Raw genomic sequence first — 23,697 nt, 5'->3', positions numbered from 1 at the left:
GAGATGAAAGAAGTGAGGATTTAACTTTAGCATTGAAGTTACATAACCTGATAATCGGCTTGTGTGTAGCAAGCAGTAGAACACAAGCAGGATGTTGTTATCATCACACACCTTTGTGATAATGGAGGCTAATCATTTTTATTATATGACCTCTCTTTTTGGAGAGATCTAGAGATCAGTACCTGGAGATCTGTGTATCTGCCCTAGAAACATGACAGTGACCATTATTTGTATACTGTATGTGTAGTACTGAGATGGATTATACCTACTCTGTTATTATGTGAGGAAGCAGTCATTCAAGTGAATAGCATTTCTGGAGAAAAAGGAATTCTTTCCACAAATGGAAAGACTAGTGACAAACATTATTTCACCTTGCTTACAGTTTTTTTGTACATACAAAACGTGACTATTACACATTACTGAGAAACTGTCAGATCTGGGCATACGAATGAGATCGCCTCCGGGAGACTTGGGCGCAGGATACAGTCCATATACGGCTTATCCTGCTGCTGCACAAGTCCCGGCGGCGTTAATTACTATTACCCCTCCAGGTCCACAAGGATGGTAGGGAATGATGTAATTAGGTGAATAATTGTGTTTTAAAAGTAACTTCAGCTTTGTCTTCTGACGGCGCCAAAGTTACTCACTGTGCGCTGCTATAACCGTAATTCCTATTACGGTCTATGGTGGCGCCGGCTGTGTCCAAATCTTGTGAGCTGTAATCCACGTGTTCGCAGATGTGGGTGTCAGAATGTGGGACCAATCAATGGCTTAGCCCAGGTGTCGAAAGTAAGTAACAAGCACTCTTGCTCTGTGCAGCTGGGTTACTCATTGAGCAAAATAGCCAGCTCTGGGCAGTTCATGCATCCGCTAGGCTTGCAAAGAAGTTCAGTTTGTGCTTATTATTAGTTTGGGATATTTATAGCTGCATTCACATTACAGAGGAAAGGTAATGTATTTATATTAACTACACAATGCTTGTGCAGCCCTGTAACATGTTTGCAGCAAATGCTTTTTATAAAAGTGGAGTTTCATTGCCACATACAGCCTTGTAGCAGGCAGTTTATATTTTTCTGAATAATTTGTATATTGTATTTGTATATTGTTATGTTGCAATTAAAATACACTGTGTTTGTGTAAGGCCCCGTTCACATTGCACGTGTTCCCATCCGCGTTTCAGGAAGGCGTGCAGGAGGCAGACACGCACGACATCAGACATAGACAGCACTGTCTGATGTTCACACTGCATGCGTTCCGGACCAGCACGCATTTTTTGCTGGAACGCATGGCTGACCCATTCACTTCAGGTGAATGGGATCAGCCACGCAACGCATAGAAGCGCGGATGGCGTGCGTTCGGAAGCGTTACGTTCCGAACGCACGGCCATCCGCGTTTCATAATGTGAACGTGGCCTAAGTTACCAGTTAGATGCTGTTGCATTGAAGATGTCCCAATCTGGATGTTTTTTCCCCAGCTCTTTATTATCTGCAGTTCTGTGAATTTTTTTTTGTGAACACTGCCCCCTGGTGTATTGATTCATAAATACTGTCTGTGTCTGTTTCACATAGTCACTGTGCAAATAAAGCAATATATCACAGAAACATTAATAAAAGGCCTTATCTCACGAACAAATATCTTAAGGTCTTAATGTTTTATGTATGCTATAGATTTTAATACAAAAAAGACCTAAATTTTAAGTTGCGATAAATGTTGTGTATGTTTCCACTTTACTGTGTGGTTTTCACATGCATTTTGTGCATGTGTTTAAAACTTGCATTTGCACAGGTGTCTGAAAAATGGAGCATGCTGCCGATCTTGTTTTCTGCATGTGAAAAAATGCATTATATCTGAATCAGCCCATGTGACTTATAATGATTAACATAGGCTGTCAGAGCTTTTGGAAATTAACCCTTATAGGCAGTGTTTATTACAAAAAGAATGCCCCCTAAAATGCAAAATCGTGCATGTGGAAAATCATTAAACACAAAGACAAGTGTGAATAGCACCTGAGGGTCCTTTCACACATTGGGGATGATTTACAATGCTTTTTCAACAGTTTTCATCTGCTTTCTCTTAATCTATTTTACATTTTTAAGCTCCCATAGAGCAAACATATAGTATAATTAACCTCTTTTCGACCAGCTAACGCCGATTGGCGTAAACTGGTCGTCTGCGGGTTACCATGGAAACGGCCGCTCGATCGAGCGGCCTTTCCATGTCAGTAACACGGAGGGTGTCTCCGTGAACAGCCGGAGAGCCGCCGATCGCAGCTCTCCGGCAAAATGTAAACAGGCGGGGAAGAAATCCCCGCTGTTTACATCATACGGCGCTGCTGCGCAGCAGCGCCGTAAGGCAGATCGGCGATCCCCGGCCTCTGATTGGCCGGGGATCGCCGGCATATGATAGGCTGAAGCCTATCCTTCAATGCGCAGGACGGAACTCCGTCCTGCGCATTACGGAGAGAGGGAGGGAGGGAGGTAAGGAGCGTGAGGGCAGAAATGGCTGCGGAGGGGGGCTTTGAGAAGCCCCCCCCGCAAAACGCAGATGGCCGGCGGCGATCAGACCCCCCCAGCAGGACATCCCCCTAGTGGGGAAAAAAGGAGGGTAGTCTGATCGCCCTGCTGGACTCCTGATCGGTGCTGCGGGCTGTAGAGCCCACGCAGCACCGATCAGTGTAAAATCCACTGGTCGGCAAGTGGTTAAGGTAAGAATAGTAATATTGAAATAAAATTAATCAGGAACAACTTAATTTGAGTGATTATTTTGCTTGTAAATGTGCTGAAAGGTTATTTTTATTAATTAGGTTATTCATTTATGAGAGGTTTTGTGAATTGACCCCTTTGTCCCTGCGCAGTCCGCTCCGGTCCATGTGGCGGTGATTGACAGCGCAGGCGCAGTACAGGCCGACCTGTAGGTCGGCCTGAAGTCATTGCCGGGGACCGGGAGGGAGCTGCGGCGAATGGCTGCGTGCAGAGCTGCGGCGAGGGACATGCTTGGAGCTTGGGGCTGGAGGAAGCCCCGGGTAAGTAGTGCTTATTTTGGTAATATTAGCCTTGATAACTCCTTTAAGGTTACTTACTTTTGCACTTCAGAGCGGCAAGCCAATTTTTCCTTTTTTTACCATGCGCTAAGAAAACACTTTACTTTTTCTGAAAACAAAGAGCCTATAGAATCAGCAAAAGGAAAAACATTAAGTGAGAAGCAATTAAGTGGATGGAAAAATGCCTTGTTAAGGTCAGCGGAGAATGAGCAGGTCTGATAAGATCAAAAAGCAACAGTAGCCCAAATACAACCAAGATATGCAGAATACCATCTCTGAAAACACTTGAAACATTGAAACAGATGTGCTATAGCAGCAGAAAAGCACACTGGGAGCCACTTCTGTCAGCTAAGAACAGGAAACTAAGGCTACAATTTATACGGGCTTACCAAAATTGGACAATATTTAAAAAATGTAGCCGGGTCTGTTAAGTCTCAATATCCATCCATCCAACCTTTGTGTCAACATTTCAAGCTGGTTGTGGTGGCATAATGGTATAGGGGACATTTTTTGAACACTTTGAGCCCTTTTGCTATCAATTGAGCATCATTTAAACAACATAGCTTACTTGAGAGTTGTTGTTGACAATGTCCTTCCCTTTATGATTACAGTGTATCCATGTTATGATGGCTATTTCCAGCAGGATAATGCACCAAGTCACAAAGTTCATATCAAACTGGTTTCTTGAACATGATCATGAGTTTTCTGTACTCAGACGGTTTCAACATTCACTAGACTTCAAATCAGTAGAGCACCTTTGAGATGTGGTGGAACGGGGAATTTGCCTCATAGATGTGAAGCCAAAAAATCTTTGGCAGATGCACAATGTTATCATGTCAATAGTGACAAAAATCTCGGAGGAATTTTTCAAACACCCTGTTGATTCTATGTCACAAATACTTAATGCAGTTCTTAAAGTGGTATGAAACTCCGCATGTCTTCTTTGCTCTAAAAGCTTATTTACAGCATAAAATCTACTAACACAAAATAAAATTGTAACAGAACAGCATTCAAACGGTTAAACGCTTTGTTCTTCGATGGAAAGCTTGTTGCCACATCCAAAGAGGTTCTAACTTTATCTTTTGTTTACATTCCTTTGTTGTCTGCTACAATTAGTATACAGTATGGTCTTCTTTTCTGCAGGAAAAATTGGAAGCGAAAATTCACACATTACAGAAGTCAAATGCGGTGTCATTAACTTGCATTAGATGTGTGGCAAACGTGAATCCCTCTAAAAAAATCACATGTGGATGCTTATGTTATGTGTAAAAGGGGCCTCAGTCCATCAACTGTACCCCTGTGTTAGTACCTACTCCAACACTGACTCCTCAGTTCATGAAACCTCTGACTCTGATGTACCCAAAATTGCTCCGACTCCTTGACTCCAACTCCTTAGTGTAATACTTACCAGGGCTGTGGAGTTGGTACTAAAATCATCTGACTCCTACTCCTCAAGTGAAAGACACCTCAGACTCTGACTCCAAGAACCCAAAATTGCTCCAAATCCGACTTCTTGACTCCGACTCCAAATCCACACCCTGGTTAGTACAGACATTGTCATACATGAATTTTCAGCTATGTGATGGAGTGCACTGATGTACCATGTGACCTTGCAACAAGATGGCGCTTGTTTGTCAGATAAATAACTGACTTTGTCAGGATAGTTACATTTATGCAATCCTGTCTTACAAAGTACACTGCAAAACATAAGACAATTAGGCAAGATACTGTTTATTTGTATATTAGAAGGCTGTTGTTTATATGACTTATTATGCATCGTATAGAATATCTCTGTCACAGCACCTTGCTATGCGCGGTCTTTGGCCTCTCGGAGCTGCATCCTTCCGTCCTGCTATTTCCTGCCTCTCGTTGCTTTAAGTGACAGACAAAGAGGCAGCCTTTTCAGCCAGCACCCCCTGCATGCCAATCACACTCTCTGTGACAGGGGTGTGTATCAATACACATTTCTTGGAGGTTCTTTTATCTTGGAATATAATGGTTTGGGTAAACAGACCTTGGAGAAGAGACTTGAGAATAGAGGATAATGGTAAGCTAAACAGGAACAATTAATGCCAGCAGTTGTGGCAGAACAAATACCGTACAATTCAGATATATAGAAAAAGGAAGATAAAACAAGATACAAGTATAGTATGCTTCTTATAACATTGCTTGGAAGGGCACATCTTAATAACAATGATGCACTGCAAGAAAAGCATAGCAAATCTGCAGATGGTACACATGTTTTTCATGTCATAAAAGGGATCACATTATAAATCTTCATTAGACTGTCAGAAATACTGTACTGGTGACTTATTTAATATATGCAACCATAATCTTGTGCATTTTGACCCAAATGCAGAGCAGTATTTCCTTTTTTTCAACAAAAGTTTATTAAGCTAGATAAAATAAAATAGTACAAACAATGCAAAATTGTCAAATAATTGAAATCACAATATACTGTACATCTGATATTGGGCATGCAAGATCTTGTTCAGGAGACATTAAGAAAGACTGTAGATCCAGGTTGCAATAAAACAAAAATGAACAAGGCACTCTATGTAAGTACAAAGAGACTGCTGACCGGCTACAAAGGGAATAAATAAATCGAGTCGACCAAGGGGGCCACACCTCGTCAAAATGATCGTCTTGGCCAAGCAGGGAAGAGGTGATTTTTTTTCCATCCAGTAGAATTGGGTCATTTTAGGAGTAAGGGAGGAATAAGGGATGGAGGAGACCTCCATTCTTTTGCTATAATAGCTTTAGCTGCATTGCAGAAGTGTGCCAATAGTTTGTTCTCAAACTTAGTGAGAGTAAGAATTCTCTTACTGAATAAGGCCGTCCATGGATTTGAAGGGATATCTGCATCCAGGACTGAAGAGGCCAAGCAGAAGCATTTAGCCCAAAATGCCTGGACAATCGTGCAAGACCAATAGCAATGTTCCTGGTTTGCAGGGCAACCACATCCTCTAAAATAAATCAGTGGGGAGAAGACCTATCTTAAAGAGGAGAGCAGGAGTTCTATACCAGTCATACAGAATTTTGTAGCCCCTCTCTTTAATATCGCAATTGATAGAAGATCAAGAAAAATATCGTCCCACTCCACAGTCCAAACATCGCCGTATCTCTCTTGCCATTTGGACATGGCAGGGGTAATATCATCAAATTTTTTGTACCATATTGACGAGTAAAAAGAGGAGATGAGCCCTGGAGTATGGATGTAGTTTAGAAACACCTTTTCTATAGTTGGCGGGTCAGTAGCCACACAAAGTCAATATTTCTATTGTATTAAACAAAATGTCCCCTATTCATTCACATTTTAAGTAGCAGGAAGCCCAACCTCCACCCAAGCAACACTTTGACAATGACAATATTCATGTCCCTTCCCTTGTCTCCCCTTGGTGACCCTCACCACCCAGATGTTTACCTTACAAGGGTCATAAATACAAGTATGGCCATAATGGTCTTCACTTCCATGTCTTGTAGCTTCAAAAACACCTGATCTACACGATAGATCCCTTTATAAGAAGGTTAGAATTAAGCCCTCCCATTCCCCCACTCTATTGAATAAGCACATTTAAGGTTACAGGAACATCATGAAGATAGACATATCAATGGACAATATCTGCTGTTTCAAGCACTCAGTTGAGATAAATACTCCTTTCCCAGAGAGCTAAAGACCCAGGTCTCTCTCACCAAGTAAACAGTAGGCTAGAAACACGCCACCAATAAAAAAAAAATAATAATAAGAGAAAAATGCACCATATACAATTATTGTAATTTGTTCAAAACATATAAATACAGTATTATGTTATAAAAAGCAGACTAAATACTGTGGCTTCAATTTTTCTGCACTTGTTTTTTATTGGTAAGTATGTGTAGCCTACTGTGCATTTGGTGATGGAGACCTTGGTCTTTGACCCTCTGGGGGATAAGTATTTATCCTGACAGAGGACTTACAATAGCAGATGTTGTCCACTGATATGTGTAGTAGCATTGTTTTTTATGATGTTCCTGTGACCTTGTATATGCTTGTTTAGAGTGTGTTAAGAACCTATTCATAGCTGTGCACAGGCTTTTGTATAATGGAGCTGCTTTCTCTCTTCTTTTCAGATTTGCCTTTGCATTGACTCCCATGTTTTGGCATACTCTTGTTAGTGGTGCTCTCCAGAAATGTGTTCATATGTTATAAGGTTTTGTGTAGGTCTTGACACATTTCTCCTGTGCCTTTAGCTTTTATGGAGACCATTGATTAATTCAGGACACTAACTGCTGCTGACAATCTAATGTCCCTAAAGGTGGCCACACACTATACAATAAAAGGATTCCATTTTACATCAATTTGATTAAAATAATTGATTGGACTGAAAAATTGAACTGAAAAAGTTTTTTTTATACTTGCGAGAAATTTGATTGCATTTTCAATTCTCATCTAAATAAGTTGATTGGTAATGGCTTTTTTTTTTTGTAAGTAACTTTTAAAAAAGTTGAATGGTGTAGGATAGATTGTCAGTCTCTTGATTTATAGATGCAAGCAGTTTTTTCTGAGTTTTCAATCATTTTTGGGGAAAGATTAAACGTGCGTCATTCATTGGTTATATTTATCAAATGTTACGGTCAACCAGAAATATTAAACGCTATTCTTGAATTGAGAACGATGGCGCACACGCCGTCACACCCGCGGCACTGTGAACAAGGTATAGGTGGTGCATTGCAGTGCGGCAAGCTGCATTACAAAGCGGCCATTATGCTGCACCACAGTGCATCACTGTGAATGTGTCCTTCAGCTCTGTACATGAGTGATCCCCAATGGTTAACGCCAAACGAATGACGTCAGAGCACATTTGACAGGATAATGATGGTCTGCTAATCAGAAGATTAGGGAAGCAATAAAATGGAAGTATGTAACTAGCCACACCTGAGTACTTTGAATGGAGCAATTGCTTATTATCATTCAATACGATCCACCAGGGCAGATCGGTTTTCATGGATGATAATCGCTTTCTTTTACCGTCGTAGGACAACTTTTCTAGTGATTTTTGGCTGCCCAGCAATGGCAGTGAGGTCGGCTTCACACTGCTAACCAGTGTTAGTGTTGCATTGCGATGCGAGGGTCACAACGCAATGCCAAAAACAGCTTTCAGGGATTTCCACATTAATACGTGGTAATCCCCATTCTGGTGTCAGGCCAAGCAGGAAGTGAGGCTCTCTAGCGCTCATTTCCTGTGGCCAAAAGACGAATTGCAAATGTATTGCCAAAATACGCCTCTGTGCATGGGCAACGCAAATACTTGTGGCAATTGATATAAAATAAGTGTGGCGCCATAGACTTTCATGACTTCCAGTCATTCGCACAAGCCGGCTTCCAATGCGATGTTTCCCTCGCGTCCGCTGGTGGCGGGAAACGTCACTTCTATTGCATCACACCCTCCCAGTATGAAAGGCCACATAGACTTTCATTGGTGTTACGTTACCTTGCTGTAAAAACAAGGTAACGCAACATCCCAGTTTGAAAGGGGCCTAATGCATATGTACAGAGCTTTAGACACTTATATCTGATATCAGACTAATACTCATTTCTGGGGACCTAGCTACTGAATTATTGTATCTAGGAGACACATAACTCCTTCAGTCTTGTATTTGGGGGCACATGGCATGTGACAACACAGAGGGAAACCTTAATTTTATATGCATGAATAAATTCTGACTAGATCTGCTGTTGCTTCCATTGAATATGGCTCAGCCTATAATCTTTGGAGACAGAAAGGGTTAAGATTATGAGTATACATAGCTTAGTACAGGCAGTGGCATTATATACTGTATGTAGTGGCATTTGAGTGTGCTTATATTACCAATCAGATGTACTCATTCTGTCTTCCTCTCCGTTTCTCTTTGGGTAATTCATCATATCCATTATTGCTTTAATGTGGCCTTTCTGTCCTCAACTGCCATGCAAGTCAATGAGCTGAGGAACTGGTATTGGAGCATGATAAATCACCAACTCTTTATTTATTTATTTTATGCTATATTCCCGCTTTTCCATCAGAGGCAGTCCTGCACAGTAAGAAAACAATAGATGTATTGGGACCATTTTGTTAGTTATTTGGGAGCTGGTTTTGTACGTATTTACATAGGAAATTCTTAGACCACATATGTCAAACACAAGGCTCGTGGGCTGAGTGTGGCCCTCGAATGCAGCTATTTTATGTGGCCCTTGAGAACTTAAAATGATTGTAAGCCGAAAAGAATGACAGTACATTGCCTTCCCATCCAGAGGTTAACTGTGTTTCTGGTTAAAACACAGTAAAAAAAAACATGGTACCCTCTTTGCAAAAATTATTATGGGGCCCCCTCCTTGGATCCAGATCCCCCCATGTGGCTGGTTAAATGCACACACCTTTATTTACCTGCTCCAGCGATATGTCGTCCCTCTCCTGTTCTTCCTAGCAGCTGCACACTTTGTACTTCCATACCTGCCGCTTCTGATCACGTGACATGCCTCAGGAGCCAGAGGCATGCAGCATAGAGTCTGTCAGGAAGATCAGAGGAGACCCGACACAGTACTGGAGCAGGTAAATATTAAACTACTTCACTGTGCCATTCTGCAGAAGGGGAAGGGAAGGAGCCCCTCCCGCCTATCACTATAGTTAAGCCACGTTACTTGAGACAGTTTGGCCCGTGACTTATGCTAGGTACACATTATACAATTTCCTGGCAGATTTACTTGCCAGATTGTTTTTTTCCAACATGTCCGATCTGAATTTTTATCAATTTTCCAATCGATCTGGCAGTTAAATCTGCTAGAAATTGTATGGTGTGTACCTAGCATTAGACTATGTTTTAGATTTTGGCCCCTTACATGATTGAGTTTGACACCCCTGCCTTAGACTGAAGACTTCTCAAACGTATTAGCACAGCAAACCTAAAAAGCACGCATTTACTGAACAAGTTACTGAAGATAACTCACCTGTCCTGGATCGGTCCTGATGTTCTTTGTTGCCGTGGATACCTGCCTAATAATGCCTCTTATTATTATAAAGAACTTATGACTGTAATAGAGAACTGGGCCCATATGTAATTCATTTTTTCTCCTGCGTTTTCTCCTAGGTTATATTTTTAAACTTGTCAATAATATGATTTTCACACCACCAGCAAGCAAAAAGTACACAAAATAATTTTGACAATATTTTTAACCTACATTTTGGTACTTTTTCCATTGCAAAGTGCTGAAAATGTATTTTAAATCAAAGATGGAAAATTATCTCCTAGGAGAAAACTAAGGGGAAAAAGTGAATTGCATATGGGCCTTGGTCTCTTCGAACACTACAGTGGCCCATATGCAATTAACTTTTTCTCCTGAGTTATCACCTAAGTGATATTTTCAAACTTGTAAATAAAATACCTTTTAAATCACTGACAAGCAAAAGTACTTTTCCCCCTACTTTTTGGTACTTTTTCAATTGCAAAGTACTGGAAAGTTATTCTAAATAGAAGATGAAAAATTATCACCTTGGGGAAAACTCAGGTGAAAAAACTAATTGCATAGGAGCCAGTGGCCTCAATTCACTAAGATCATGATGGAGATAATAAGGCAAGAGAAAACTTACCACCACGCAGTGAGAGAGTTATCTTATCTCTTCATTCCTTAATTTACCTCCTCTGTAGTTAAGTTACCTCCTTTGTAGTTATTTTCACACGCAGTTAATTAACAGCCTGACTAGGATTCTGGAGTTATTTTAAGGATTGAAGAGTTAACTTAAAGACAGAAGAGCTAACTTTAGGTTTGCCTGAGGTAAAATGTTTCCTGAATACTACATGCCTTAACACCATGGTGATAACTATAGAAACGTTATTAAAGACAGGAGATAACCTTAGTGAATTGAGGCCAGTGTCTTCTAGTGGTTGGTTGCTCAGGAGCTGTTTACTGTCACTAAAAGAGCAAGCATCTGTTTTCAGGAGAGTTAACTTTAGACTGCATCTTTAGCCTTCTTTATAAAGCTCTGCATCAGTAATTTTCATATGAATAAATCCTTCAAAGATTTTACATTTTCTCCATTGTTACTATTGACATTTACCAGCTTTAGGCTGTAGCACAGTCCTTCTGGACTGTCAAGTGGGAGGGTTCAATGCATCAGCTTTCTACAGCATACAAACTGATAAGGCAGTTTTTTGACCACTGTTCAGGTCTGCATTCTGCAGGTCTCTGGAAGAGAGACCTTTTGTCAGTTTTGCAGCTTGCTGCTGAGGAATTTGCATACGTTTGTCATGCAGATTGCCTAGCCACATCCTTTGTAGGCTTGCTCTATATATACCATGTGATATCACAGATCTGGGCTGGTCATAAGGGTTAGTCCTGTGAAACACTCCTGTAGTGTCAGCCTTTGCTCATTGTTTGAAGATTAGCCTAGAGTATTCCTGGGACTGCACTAGGCAGATTCCCTAGTGAAGTTAGGATTGCATATCTGTTTTGTTTGTCTGTTACGATTGTCCTGTCCCAGCGGTGGTCGACAGGAAGTCGTTCTGACCTTTGTTCTTGGAGTATAGCTGGAGCAGCGGTTGCTACCAGCTATCTCATCTGATATGTCTTGCCTAGATCGTACTCGCCGAGCGCTAGTGCTGTGGATCCTTCTGTTCTGTCTTCCTGGATCGCACTAGCCTCTTGCGCTAGTGCTGTGGATCCTATCTCTCACTTATTCCTGTTTTCGTGTATCAGTCTTGTCTGCTACGAAAGCTTGCTGGAGGCTTGGTGAGGTAACCATTAAGCGAGCGCTCGCATCCTCTGTTTCATGTTTGTCTGTGCTTGTCTCTGTTGTGCTTAACACGCGGAGACCGCGCATAAACGCGTGCACCGTTGCGAATGAGTGCGGTGTTCGCGTTTAGTTAGCGTTTGTTATTTTCCTTATCTCCTCATTGTATGATTTGCTGTGCTTTTGCTACTCTCGGGCTCTGCCTTGCTGTAGCCTTGTGTCACCTCTGGCAATCGCCTCTCTCGTGGTTGCGTTCCTACTTCATATCTGCTGTTGTATGTGCACCGTCGCGGGTTGGCGACTAGATTGGGGCACATACATACATTCTGTCCCTGTGCTCATTCTCTTCCGCAATCGCTTCTCTTGCGATTGCGTTCTCACCTGGTGTCTTCTGTTGTGTGTCCACCGTCGCAGGTTGGCGGCTAGATTGGTGGACATACATACATTCCTCATCTGTGCTTATTCGGTCTTGTGTCGCTGTTAGCAATCGCCATCTCTGGCGATTGCCTTCTCACTTTATCTTCATGGTTGTGTGTTTATCGTCGCAGGGTGGCGACTAGATTGGTGGACACACATACCCTCTGTCGCTTTGATCTCTCTCTTTCAGGGCTATCTTGTCCTACGTTTCTTCCCTTCGTACAATTCCTGTCTGGCGTCTGTGGCAGGGCAGAGGAGCTGTTCCTCTGCACTCCACAGCGCCACCTGTCGACAGGAATTTCCCTCTACAGGTGCATTGCACCTTTTGCTGGGTTCCCTCAAATTATACGCTTGTGGAGGATTTCCGCAGTGTCAGCGCACGTCTTGTGCGCTGATCACGGAGAGAATTCCACAATCGTTACAGTATGACCAGCCAAACCGAAATTCCCAGTGTAGAGGGAATTTCCGATTTGTACGATTTGGTCAAGTATGGGTCCTGTGTCTTTGAGAGGTTTGAGATGCTGGACTCTGAAACCAGAGATGAGTTTTTTCCTGCTGTGCAAAATGCTGATCAGATTAGCTTATGAAACATTTCTCTGGCATTACCATATGTTAATGAGTTGGTGCTTGCAGGCCAATCTGCTGATTTGGCTTGTCAGCCAAAAGATTCATTGCCCATAGCAACCACAAATAAAGAGGTTATTTCTGTCAAGTCTGAAATGTGCAAAACCATTCAGTATGATGATGTTTACAATGATGTTGCTCAGTCTCCGGGTTTTTTGCCCCAATCCAAAGCTTATGTGGATCCTATTATAGGTAGGATCGCACACTATATTAAAGCAGTTAAAAAATCTGTTCTTGTTCCTGAACTCCACCCATATGGAGATTATCTGGATACTGGCTTGTTTGAACCTCCATTTGCCTCATGGGACATTGGGGCCTTGATGGAGGAATTTGATTTTGATTGGAAAGCCTTTTGCGATTTTTACATCGCAAAAAGCGAAGATGTCTTGAATGATTGTCTCGATTCTATGTACCTTTTGATTGATTCCGATGAATGTGACGAGGGTGATTTGGATCTGGTGATTTATGTGTGGCAGACTATTTTGGATGAGTTGCACACACACCAATCAATTGATTCCAATAAAGAGACATCTTTGCCGGATGATTGTTCCTGCCTTTTGGGGGTAAAGCATGTGAGTCTTGACATTGTGCGATCTGAAATGAATGGGTGTACCACTGTGGTTGATTCCTGTGCGAATCCTGAAAGATTCTCTCCTGACTGTGTGCAGTTTGAATCTATGCGATCTAATGCCTGTTTCTCGGATGTTCCTGCAGATTGTGATCAGCATGAATGTGCCAGTTTTCTCAAGGATGTGTGGGACCCCTTGTCATTTAGAGACAGATCTTTAAGATCTTCCATCTGTGATCCTGCTATGGGGAAAATTCCTAAATTATGCAGCATCAAAAGTAAAATTAATATGTCTAATAAAGTTTTTTCTGATTTTGTCGCTATTTCTACTGCAAATGCGTCTTTGTCTCACCCTGTTCACACCTGTAAGGGCCCGTTGCCTGGTGACAGTTGCTCCAGTGTTTCTGTCCTGAACGCCTTACAGTCTGCCCCGCAGATCGCGGAGGTTTGCGCTATGGAAGCGTCAGTTTCACAACCTAAAGCGATTTTTGATTCGCAAGTTTTGCGTTCTGACTCCTCGGATTTGACATTGTTAGCTGAATCTAAGAGTGAGACGGCGCTTCGGTTTTGCGAATCTGATGCTGAAGCTTCTTTGCTTTGCCCAGAGAAGCTTTCTCTGAATCTGCCCTGTACCATGAATGAAAACATGATCTCCACACGCACTGACATTTGTGAGTCCCTTTCTTGTTATGAGAAAAATGCTGATTCTGCACCCTGTACTCTGGATGAGTTAATATGGCCTTGTTTAGAGTCTCCTGCAGTGTCCCTAGAGGCTTGTCTAGGTATTGCTACTATACTCACCTGTTTTTCTGCAGTTTTGGAGTTGCAAGCTAGTTTGACTGCTATGCAGAATTCTGGGTGCAGTGAGATTAAAGTTAGGGAGTCAGTGTGTGTTCCAGTAAATATTCCTGTACGTTCCGCTCATGATAATGAAATTCAGTCTCAGTTTATGGTGGAACCTTCCCTGGGACATCTGCCCTGTCCACAAAATAAAGTTCCAGTTTTGCCCTGTAACATGGATAGTTCAGAATCCTTCTTAGAAAACTTGGAAAATGATGTTCCTGAGGTCTTGTCTGATGTCCTGGAGACCTCCGAGTTCCTCCCAAAGGGTGCAGAACGTGTAGGAGATGTCTCCTGCCCCCCAAGTCCTTCTGAGGTGTTGCCCACTTCAGTAGGCATTGCTGTTGTGCTGACTACCTTTGCAGCTCTAGTGGAGCTTCACTCATATGTAGTCAATGATGATATTATTATCACAGAGATTTCTAGGTTTGAGTCCAAGCCTTCTTTTGAAAGTCCAGTGCTTGTGACCACTACTCGTGGTGATTCTCTGCCCGGTTCTGGTTTTGGTCTTGTCGTGACGGACTCTGAAGTTGGCAGTTCCTCGACGTGTCCTGAGGTCCCCCTTGGGCTAGTGTACCCCGATGTGTTCTGTGACCCAGAAAGCCCAAGTGTGTCTCGGTTGCCAGCCTGCTCAGATGCTTCCTCGGTGGAAACCTGTTCTGATGTTGCCTGCCTGCCTGCATGCCCAGAGGTGGTCCCTGAAGGCCCTGGTCTTGATGCTTGTCCTGGTAATTCTGAATCCGGAATTGTCAGTGGTTCCATAGGGGTTCTTGATAGTTCTCCGTGTGAGCCTGGTGATCGTTCTGCCCTCCTGGGATCTCTGCGGAGCTTCAAAGTTTTCTGGGAGATCCTGGGAGAAATATTTCCTGGAACCTTGGATGAGATCAGCAGTGGGTGCTTTGTGGAAAGGGACACTTCGAATGGGTATTGTGGCAGGTTTGGTATTTTTGGACGGTCCCTGGAAGGTGGTGGGCATGGCTCGGTGGGTGTCGATGGCTTCTTCTCTGGCATTCACAGTCCTGATGGGTGTTACACTGAGACTTGTGGTACTGATGGGCATGTTTCGGTGGGTTCTTCTTCCGATGAGGTCGGTTTCGGATGGGCTGACTCTGGAATTGGGCCTTGTCGGGCTGTCCTGACCTTCATGAGTCTTCCGTTAGAGTCTTTTGCAATTATCAGATTAGAGGCTCGTCTGGAATCCGACCCTAGAGGGGAGGGGAGGGGGGGGGGTACTGTGAGGATCCGCTCGGCTGCCTGCGCAGGCAGGCAGTTCTTTGACCACTGTTCAGGTCTGCATTCTGCAGGTCTCTGGAAGAGAGACCTTTTGTCAGTTTTGCAGCTTGCTGCTGAGGAATTTGCATACATTTGTCATGCAGATTGCCTAGCCACATCCTTTGTAGGCTTGCTCTATAAATACCATGTGATATCACAGACCTGGGCTGGTTATAAGGGTTAGTCCTGTGAAACACTCCTGTAGTGTCAGCCTTTGCTCATTGTTTGAAGATTAGCCTAGAGTATTCCTGGGACTGCACTAGGCAGATTCCATAGTGCAGTTAGGATTGCATATCTGTTTTGTTTGTCTGTTGCGATTGTCCTGTCCCAGCGGTGGTCGACAGGAAGTCGTTCTGATCTTTGTTCTTGGAGTATAGTGCTACCAGCTATCTCATCTGATCTGTCTTGCCTGGATCGCACTCGCCTAGCGTTAGTGCTGTGGATCCTTCTGTTCTGTTTTCCTGGATTGCACTAGCCTCCTGCGCTAGTGCTGTGGATCCTATCTCTCACTTATTCCTGTTTTCGTGTATCTGTCTTGTCTGCTACGAACGCTTGCTGGAGGCTTGGTGAGGTAACCGTTAAGCAAACGCTCGCGTCCTCTGTTTCATGTTTGTTTGTCGGTGGTTAGTTAGGCGTGCTTGTCTCTGTTGTGCTTAACACGCGGAGACCGCGCATAAACGCGTGCACTGTTGCGAATGAGTGCGGTGTTCGCGTTTAGTTCGCGTTTTTAATTTTCCTTATCTCCTCATTGTATGATTTGCTGTGCATTTGCTACTCTCGTGCTCTGCCTTGCTGTAGCCTTGTGTCACCTCTGGCAATCGCCTCTCTCGCGATTGCGTTCCTACTTCATATCTGCTGTTGTATGTGCACCATCGCGGGTTGGCGACTAGATTGGGGCACATACATACATTCTGTCCCTGTGCTCATTCTCTTCCGCAATCGCTTCTCTTGCGATTGCGTTCTCACCTGGTTTCTTCTGTTGTGTGTCCACCGTCGCAGGTTGGCGGCTAGATTGGTGGACATACATACATTCCTCATCTGTGCTTATTCGGTATAGTGTCGCTGTTAGCAATCGCCATCTCTGGCGATTGCCTTCTCACTTTATATTCATGGTTGTGTGTTTATCGTTGCAGGGTGGTGACTAGATTGGTGGACACACATACCCTCTGTCGCTTTGATCTCTCTCTTTCAGGGCTATCTTGTCCTACGTTTCTTCCCTTCGTACAATTCCTGTCTGGCGTCTGTGGCAGGGCAGAGGAGCTGTTCCACTGCACTCCACAGCTCCACCTGTCGACAGGAATTTCCCTCTACAGGTGCATTGCACCTTTTGCTGGGTTCCCTCAAATTATACGCTTGTGGAGGATTTCCACAGTGTCAGCGCACGTCTTGTGCGCTGATCACGGAGAGAATTCCACAATCGTTACAGTAGACTTATACTTGAGTTAATAAAAAAATCCAGCTTAAGAGGGTCAAATATTGGAGTCGACTTATACACAAGGTCAACTTGTATTCGAGTATATACGGTAGACTTGGTAAGATTGCACAATCATGACTGTACCATTGATGGGCACCTTTACAGTTTCGGGAGTTTAAAGTTTGTAGTGCTGATAATTATTTATTTTTGAATGTGTATGATTTCATTATTTACTTTACATAAGATGTCCTGCAGAATCTGGACTCCTATACATTTCTCTTCTTCATTAAGTGATCCCAAGTCTGGAAGACAAAATACACATGTATTTCCAGCGACCATAACTGGTTTGTAATCAAAGTCTCAGTTATAAATAATTTAGGCCCAAACCGTTGTCAGCATGCTACCCAGAAATGTTGCTATACTCGGCATACCTTGCTGGCATATGAAAATGTTCTATGGCACGCAAGGGTCTGGGATCTGCAATAAAGGTTTATCAAGGAAAGCTGGAGGAATAGCAGCTTGGAAGAAGTGAGAAGGATATGGACAGGATACAAATATATTCAAGTACTTTTAAGGATTCAACAACTCCCAGTAGGTTAGTGTGTTTAAAAGACATATTCTGAAGGAGACTCTGAGAAAGGTCACAGGAAAGTCTAGAATGTGTTAGAAAAATATATTCAAGCACGGAAAGAGTTGTAGGCTGTACAGCAGAATAAAATATTAAAGGTCTTCTCTGACACTGGAGAAGACAGTAGGCTGGAAAGGAGGTGGGTGGGAAAGGTAGACTTGATCCCTTTACTCCATCATGGATGTTTCAGAGTTAGAAGGTAGAATATGACAACTGCATCAAATAATCTGCCTGATACGATAGTGTAACTGCATCCTAATTGGATACAGTATGATTACATTTGAGTGGATAGATAAGTTTGGGAAACATAAGTGACCTGGACCATGGGCTGGACTTTTTAACAGTGGTTTGCAGCAAACTTTATTTTTCGGCTGGATAAGGTACCGTAAGACAACATGGCGGCATAGTTATCACTCTCCTCTTTCAGTGGTAACGTCACTTTGTTGTTCTTTCATTCCACCGTCCAAAAATGGCTTTAGATTATGGTAGAGATTAGAATGAGAGCTTCTATGAGGGGACAATCAGCAACATGACTATGTTGACGTACTCTCTATAGGTGGCCACACAGTACAATAAAAATATTTGATTTTCCTATTTTTTGATAAAAATGACCGGTTCTACAGAAAAATGTAATTTTTTTTATTCCAATCAGGAAACGTGTTCAAATTTCCTGTTTTGTTCTATATAAATTGATCAGGAAATGGTGTTGGATAAATTATCCATTTCTTGATTTATAAACCCAAGCCATTTTCCAAAGTTTTCTATAATTTTTTTTTCTTAAAAATTTAACACACGTGTGTGATTGGTAAGAGGTTTCAAATGTTACAATCAATCAGAAAAATGTACTGTGACTCTTGAATTAAGTATATAAAACATTGTATGGTGTGTGGCTGCCTGAAAGAGAATCTGTGAGTATATATATATATATATATATATATATATATATATATATATATATATATATTAGTTTTTTATAAATATTTTGAAAGATATGGCATACATTTGAGAGAAAACAATAAACAGTATAGGACATGTTCAAACGAAATCTCAACTTATAACTGTGAGTTCTCACATGCATGGGGAATCTGTGAGTTTTAAAAAAATAAAAAAACAGATACATAGGTGGAAGCCTCTGGCTCCTACCTAGGCCTCTCCCATCTTCCTAGCTAGCCGATCCAGCGCTGGCCTCCTGAAAAAAATGGAACAACAATGACTGTCGCCTGTCTGGGCAAGCACCTTAGCGGCTTTCCATGCAGGCACCGGAGGGCATAGCTGAGTCCTATCAGGTCCACTCTACTGCGCAGTAGAGTGGACCTGGTCAGCTCGGCTTTTTGTGATGGAGCCCGAGTGGAAAGCCACTAGTGTGCCTGTGCATGTTGGTGACAAGCGGACTTTCCGGGTAGCCAGAGCTGGATCCTGGATCCTCTGCTGAGGAGGTCAGGGTAAGCTTTTTTAGGATCCAGATGCTTCCCCCTACTGAGGTAAGTACCCCCCAGGGGCACTTTTTTCCCTTCAGGATCACTTTAAAGTGCTGCAGAAGATGCCGATTGCATAATAATGATAGTAACCTCACACTTTAAATCATCACTCCCTGCCCTCCGCCAGCTAAGTTATAGGCCCATGAGACTTGTTACTATAATGTTAAAAAAATGGGTAGGATGATTAATGCAAGTACATTATCTTTGCATTCAAATTTTAAAATAGTAAATTATAGGCAACTTGAAATTGGACCAATCAGAATAACTTCCTGTCAGTTTTTTTGGTCCAAGTTTAAGCTGCATAAAATGTACATGATATATGCATGGAAGGAAAAATGATCAGCATCTTATTGATCATCCCTACCTAAAGAGCACCACTGGTGAAAAAATAAGCCCGTGCAAGAGCCTGCAATGTAAGTCTCTCTATTACTGCTGCACAGATCGGTGGGTGGTGGGTGTGTTAATCACTCAGCTGCTCACTCTTAAATCATTAATGTTCAAAACTCCACCCACACCATCTGCAAGACAGCTGTGGGCATCTTTTTTTGTAAGCTTTATGGCCACCCCCACCTGCGTTGCTGAGAACCTCACAAGCTTGGCAGCCACCAATTGCTGCCCAGCTGTGGGTGGGCCCAGTGACACAGGTGGGGATGGCCACAGCTTCGAAAAATGTAAGAAAAATAGCACCATGACAGCACTGCCAAGGAGGGGGGCGAAATTTCTGACATTAATTGATTAGGGGCGAGTGCATAATTGATTAACCCTACCACCAGCCAATAGGGAGCCTTACATTGCTGGCTCTCTATTTTTCACCAATGATCATCATTAAGTACGTTTACAACAGCAGTAAAGCAAGATCTTTTTTTCTACTTACGGTACAAAATTACAAAATCTGCCAGTCAGACCAGCAGGTGGTGCTACAGTATTTCTTTCAGGCTCTGCCAGATGCATATCTAGAGGGGTGCAACCATGGCTTGTGCCATGGGCACCACAGCACCATAGGCGCCATGCCCACCCCTGTGCTATGCCGCCGTGCCTGCCCCCGTGTCTCCCCATCACTCAGACCTCAGTTCATATTATTTCTATTATCTGGGGAACATGGCTACTTAATTTATGTATGTAGGGCTCACTGGGCTTAGTGTTACCAAAGAGGACAGAGAGGGAACAAGAAGAAATATCTCCAAAAAAAGGTAACTTCAGCAATATTCAGAACCAAAAAACACAGGCAACCATAACACATGTACACAAGATGGAGAGGGGGCTTTGTATAACTATGGTGGTGGAGGGGGGGTAAGAGGCACAATTTCAGAATTTGCCATAGGCTCTATATTACCCAGATACGCCCCTGGGTTCTGCTAGGTAAATGGCTGGACTTGCAACACACTTTCCTAAAGAGCACATTTTGTAACTGAGGCTCGCATCCTGTTTGTTGTAACTTGCAGACAGCAGATATCTCAGCAGCATGCAGGGATAGTTATTGCCATCCATTTATAGAAGAAATTGTAAATATTTTACAAGGTTGGATTATATCGCTACGGCAGTAAACCATCCCCGGGAAGGTTACCTGTATTTAACAGTTTTGATAAGAATTTTATATGCTGATATAGATTCGGCAGAGGAAATACCTGTCTCTGGAGACTATTAATGGTGATGTCTTAAATAGTCTCGCATGTACATTTAGTGTCCGGCATGAGTCATCATTTACAATGCATTATGATGATCACTTGTCATGATTATGTCATGCTTCTAATGTCTCTCTGCTCCGATTAAGTATAGCAATAAAAACGGCACATGAAATGTGTGGCTGGCTGATTTATGTATCGGTATTGTTACTCTGCATATCTCTTATCCGTTTTGTGGGAAAACTGTTATTTGTTTCCATTTGTTAGGTTGACTGACGGAACCTGATTGAATGGTTGGCATGATTAAATCGGTGTGCTACAATAACAATATGTAACTCGTACCTGGTTTTCGTACAGTTTGTGTTTTCCTTTATACTCCACATTTCTCTTGTGTTCTCATAACACAAGGCTGCCAGCTGCAGCGTCACAAGCTGCCGAAGTCTAGTGAACACTTGGAATGGGCATTGTCCCAATGAATTTCTCAAGTATGAAAAGTTCTGTCTTACCGATGCCAGAGATGCTAAGCTCAGCTCAGACAATTCTTATTTTCTGCAGCCTTTGTCAGCTGTGTCAGTGCTGTACTGAGGACCATATAATGGGAGGTATTGACATTCAGCCGCACATTGAGAACACGTTGCAAGACAGAATCATTTGGTGCAGACTGAATAGACATTGCTGACGCTCCTCACCAGAGTTTAACCCTATGGCAAGAGTGCCTGATGTGCGCAGTATACATCATTTACCCATCTCCTTTTCTCTTGCATTGGGCTGTGTTTAGGAACAACCATGGACATAAGGTGGGACTTAGAGCATAAGTGGCATAGGGGCAGCACGGTGGTGAAGTGGTTAGCACCCTCTCCTTGCAGGGCTGGGTCCCAGGTTAGAATTCCAGCCAGAGCACTATCTGCAAGAAGTGTGTATGTTTTCTTCTTGGTAAAAACACACAGATCATTTAAATTGCCTTCCCCCTAAAATTGGCCCTAGACTAAGATACATACATTACACGATACATACACAGGCATATATATGATCTGGCTGGTAAAGCTTACCATACAATTTTCTGCTACATTTACTTGCCTGATAGATTTTTTCCAACATGTTCTGCAGCAGGTAAATCTAACAGAAAATCTAACAGAAAATTGTATGGTGTGTACCTAGCATAAGGTTTACTCTGAGGGTTACAGTTTCTGCAGTGCTTTAAATGTACAGGGACAAAGGAGTTGTTGCAACCTTTGATTTGACACAGGCAGAATATGACACAAGCGGACGCGCACGGCGGTGGGCGCATGCGCTGCAAAAAACACAGACCAATAGCCCGTTTTCAAACGGGCTTAGGTCCGCTAGTTGTGCTATAATAAGTGTGTGATGTGCAGTTGAAACATATTTGTGAAACACAGGGCCCCAAGTACTTCTAAACTTCACCATGTCATCATTTTGTATAGCTTTTCATTTTGCAAAAGAAAAAAAAATGCTATAAAAAAGTGCTTTATTTCAGTTTTAGCTACATCAACAGATAAGGAGGAAGAGTTCCAAGAAGGCACAGTGACATGCTTGCTTGCTGCAGTGTAATTATATGTGTGGCCGGAGTAAATCAGTATTTATTAATGCTAAGAGGTTTTAAACCCAGTAGAGCCTCCAGGGGACATTTGGTTATTGACTGCTGGAATGTTGTGTCAATCAGTTGCTATACTCACATCCCCAGCATTTTAACTTTAGGAAATTAGCACCACAGTATGTATCTATGGGCCCTTATCACTGCAACCTCAGAAGCATTTGTAACCACCTCTACTACAGAGTCTTATATTAATTTTTGCTCTAAAAGATGTGCTAGGGCTTATTTTCAGGGGATGTCTTATATTTCTATCAGGAAGTGTCTCTCGGCAGTACATTGCCTGTTCCTTAGTACTGTGCTGTTACTGGATGTGTAAGGTATGCTACTGTACTTGTCAGGTATCTGCCCTTGTCATTCCTGCACAGCTGATAACCTTGCTGTGTGCTGGGATAACAGGACTGGTGCCTGATCAGCACTGCAGCTCTGTGTACCCGCTTGCTGGCCGCTTCTTCCTCCTGAGCAATGTACTGATCAGGCACCTGCCCTGTTCCCGCACACAACTGATAACCTCTCTCTGTGCTGGGATGACAGGACTGGTGCCTGATCAGCACAGCACTGCTGTGTCCCCGCCTCTTCCTCTTGATTAACTCCGCTAGGGATTATTTTTGGGGTAGGGCTCATATTTCAAGCATGCTCAAAATTCCAGCTAGGGCTTATTTTCAGGGTAGGTCTTATTTTCAGGGAAAGAGGATAGTGTACACTGCCAGACTGTCCGGTAAAATGTACCATCTTAGCATAACTTTGTAGTTTTCATTTCAACTACTAAATTCTCCTGAATTACTTGATTTACCAGTCTCAGGTTTCCATTTGAGTATGTACTGTGGTTTAGTGCCTATTTTCACTAAATGCAGATTCTGGATACAGAAAACTGACTGCAATGAATGCCTATGGGAAATCTGCATCAGAAAAATCGTGTTTAGTGGAAACAGGTCCCTAGACATTCTTTGGAGTCAGTTTTTCTGCATTCAGAATCCGCGTGCAGTGGAAACAGGCCTTTAGTAACCTCATTAAGGTGAGGTTAAAGTAGACCTGAACGCAGAAATTCTTCTCTGCTCTAAACGATACGCAAAATCATAATAACCTTTAACCACTTGCCGACCGCACACTCATACCGTGCGGTGGCAAAGTGGTAGCTGGAGGACCAGCAACGCAGATATGCGTCGCCAGGTGCCTCCCTAATTAATCAGGAAAGGCCGCTCGCGCGAGCGGCCGTTTCCTGGTAGATCAAGGAGCGGGTCTACGTGTATAGCCTGCGAGCCGCTGACCACGGTTCGCAGACTAAATGTAAACGCAGGAGACATTTGTCTCCTTTGTTTACATTGTACGGCGCTGCTGCGCAGCAGCGCCGTAAGGCAGATCGGCGATCCCCGGCCAATCAGCGGCCGGGGATCGCCGCCATGCGACAGAGCACATCTTGTCACAGGCTGCACAGGACGGA

General features: G+C 42.9%; 1 protein-coding gene across 6 annotated transcripts in view; it reads left to right on the top strand.

The window, feature by feature from the left end:
- The window catches only part of NOL4 (nucleolar protein 4), a 401,146-nt gene that overhangs the window by 157,996 nt on the left and 219,453 nt on the right, over positions 1-23,697 (top strand). The gene's annotated exons all lie outside the window — the stretch shown is intronic.

The sequence above is a fragment of the Hyperolius riggenbachi genome, chromosome 5 (assembly GCF_040937935.1).
Source record: "Hyperolius riggenbachi isolate aHypRig1 chromosome 5, aHypRig1.pri, whole genome shotgun sequence".
Lineage (NCBI taxonomy): Eukaryota > Metazoa > Chordata > Amphibia > Anura > Hyperoliidae > Hyperolius > Hyperolius riggenbachi.
Note: the sequence above shows the minus strand (reverse complement) of the source record. Positions and strands in the feature narration are given on the sequence as shown.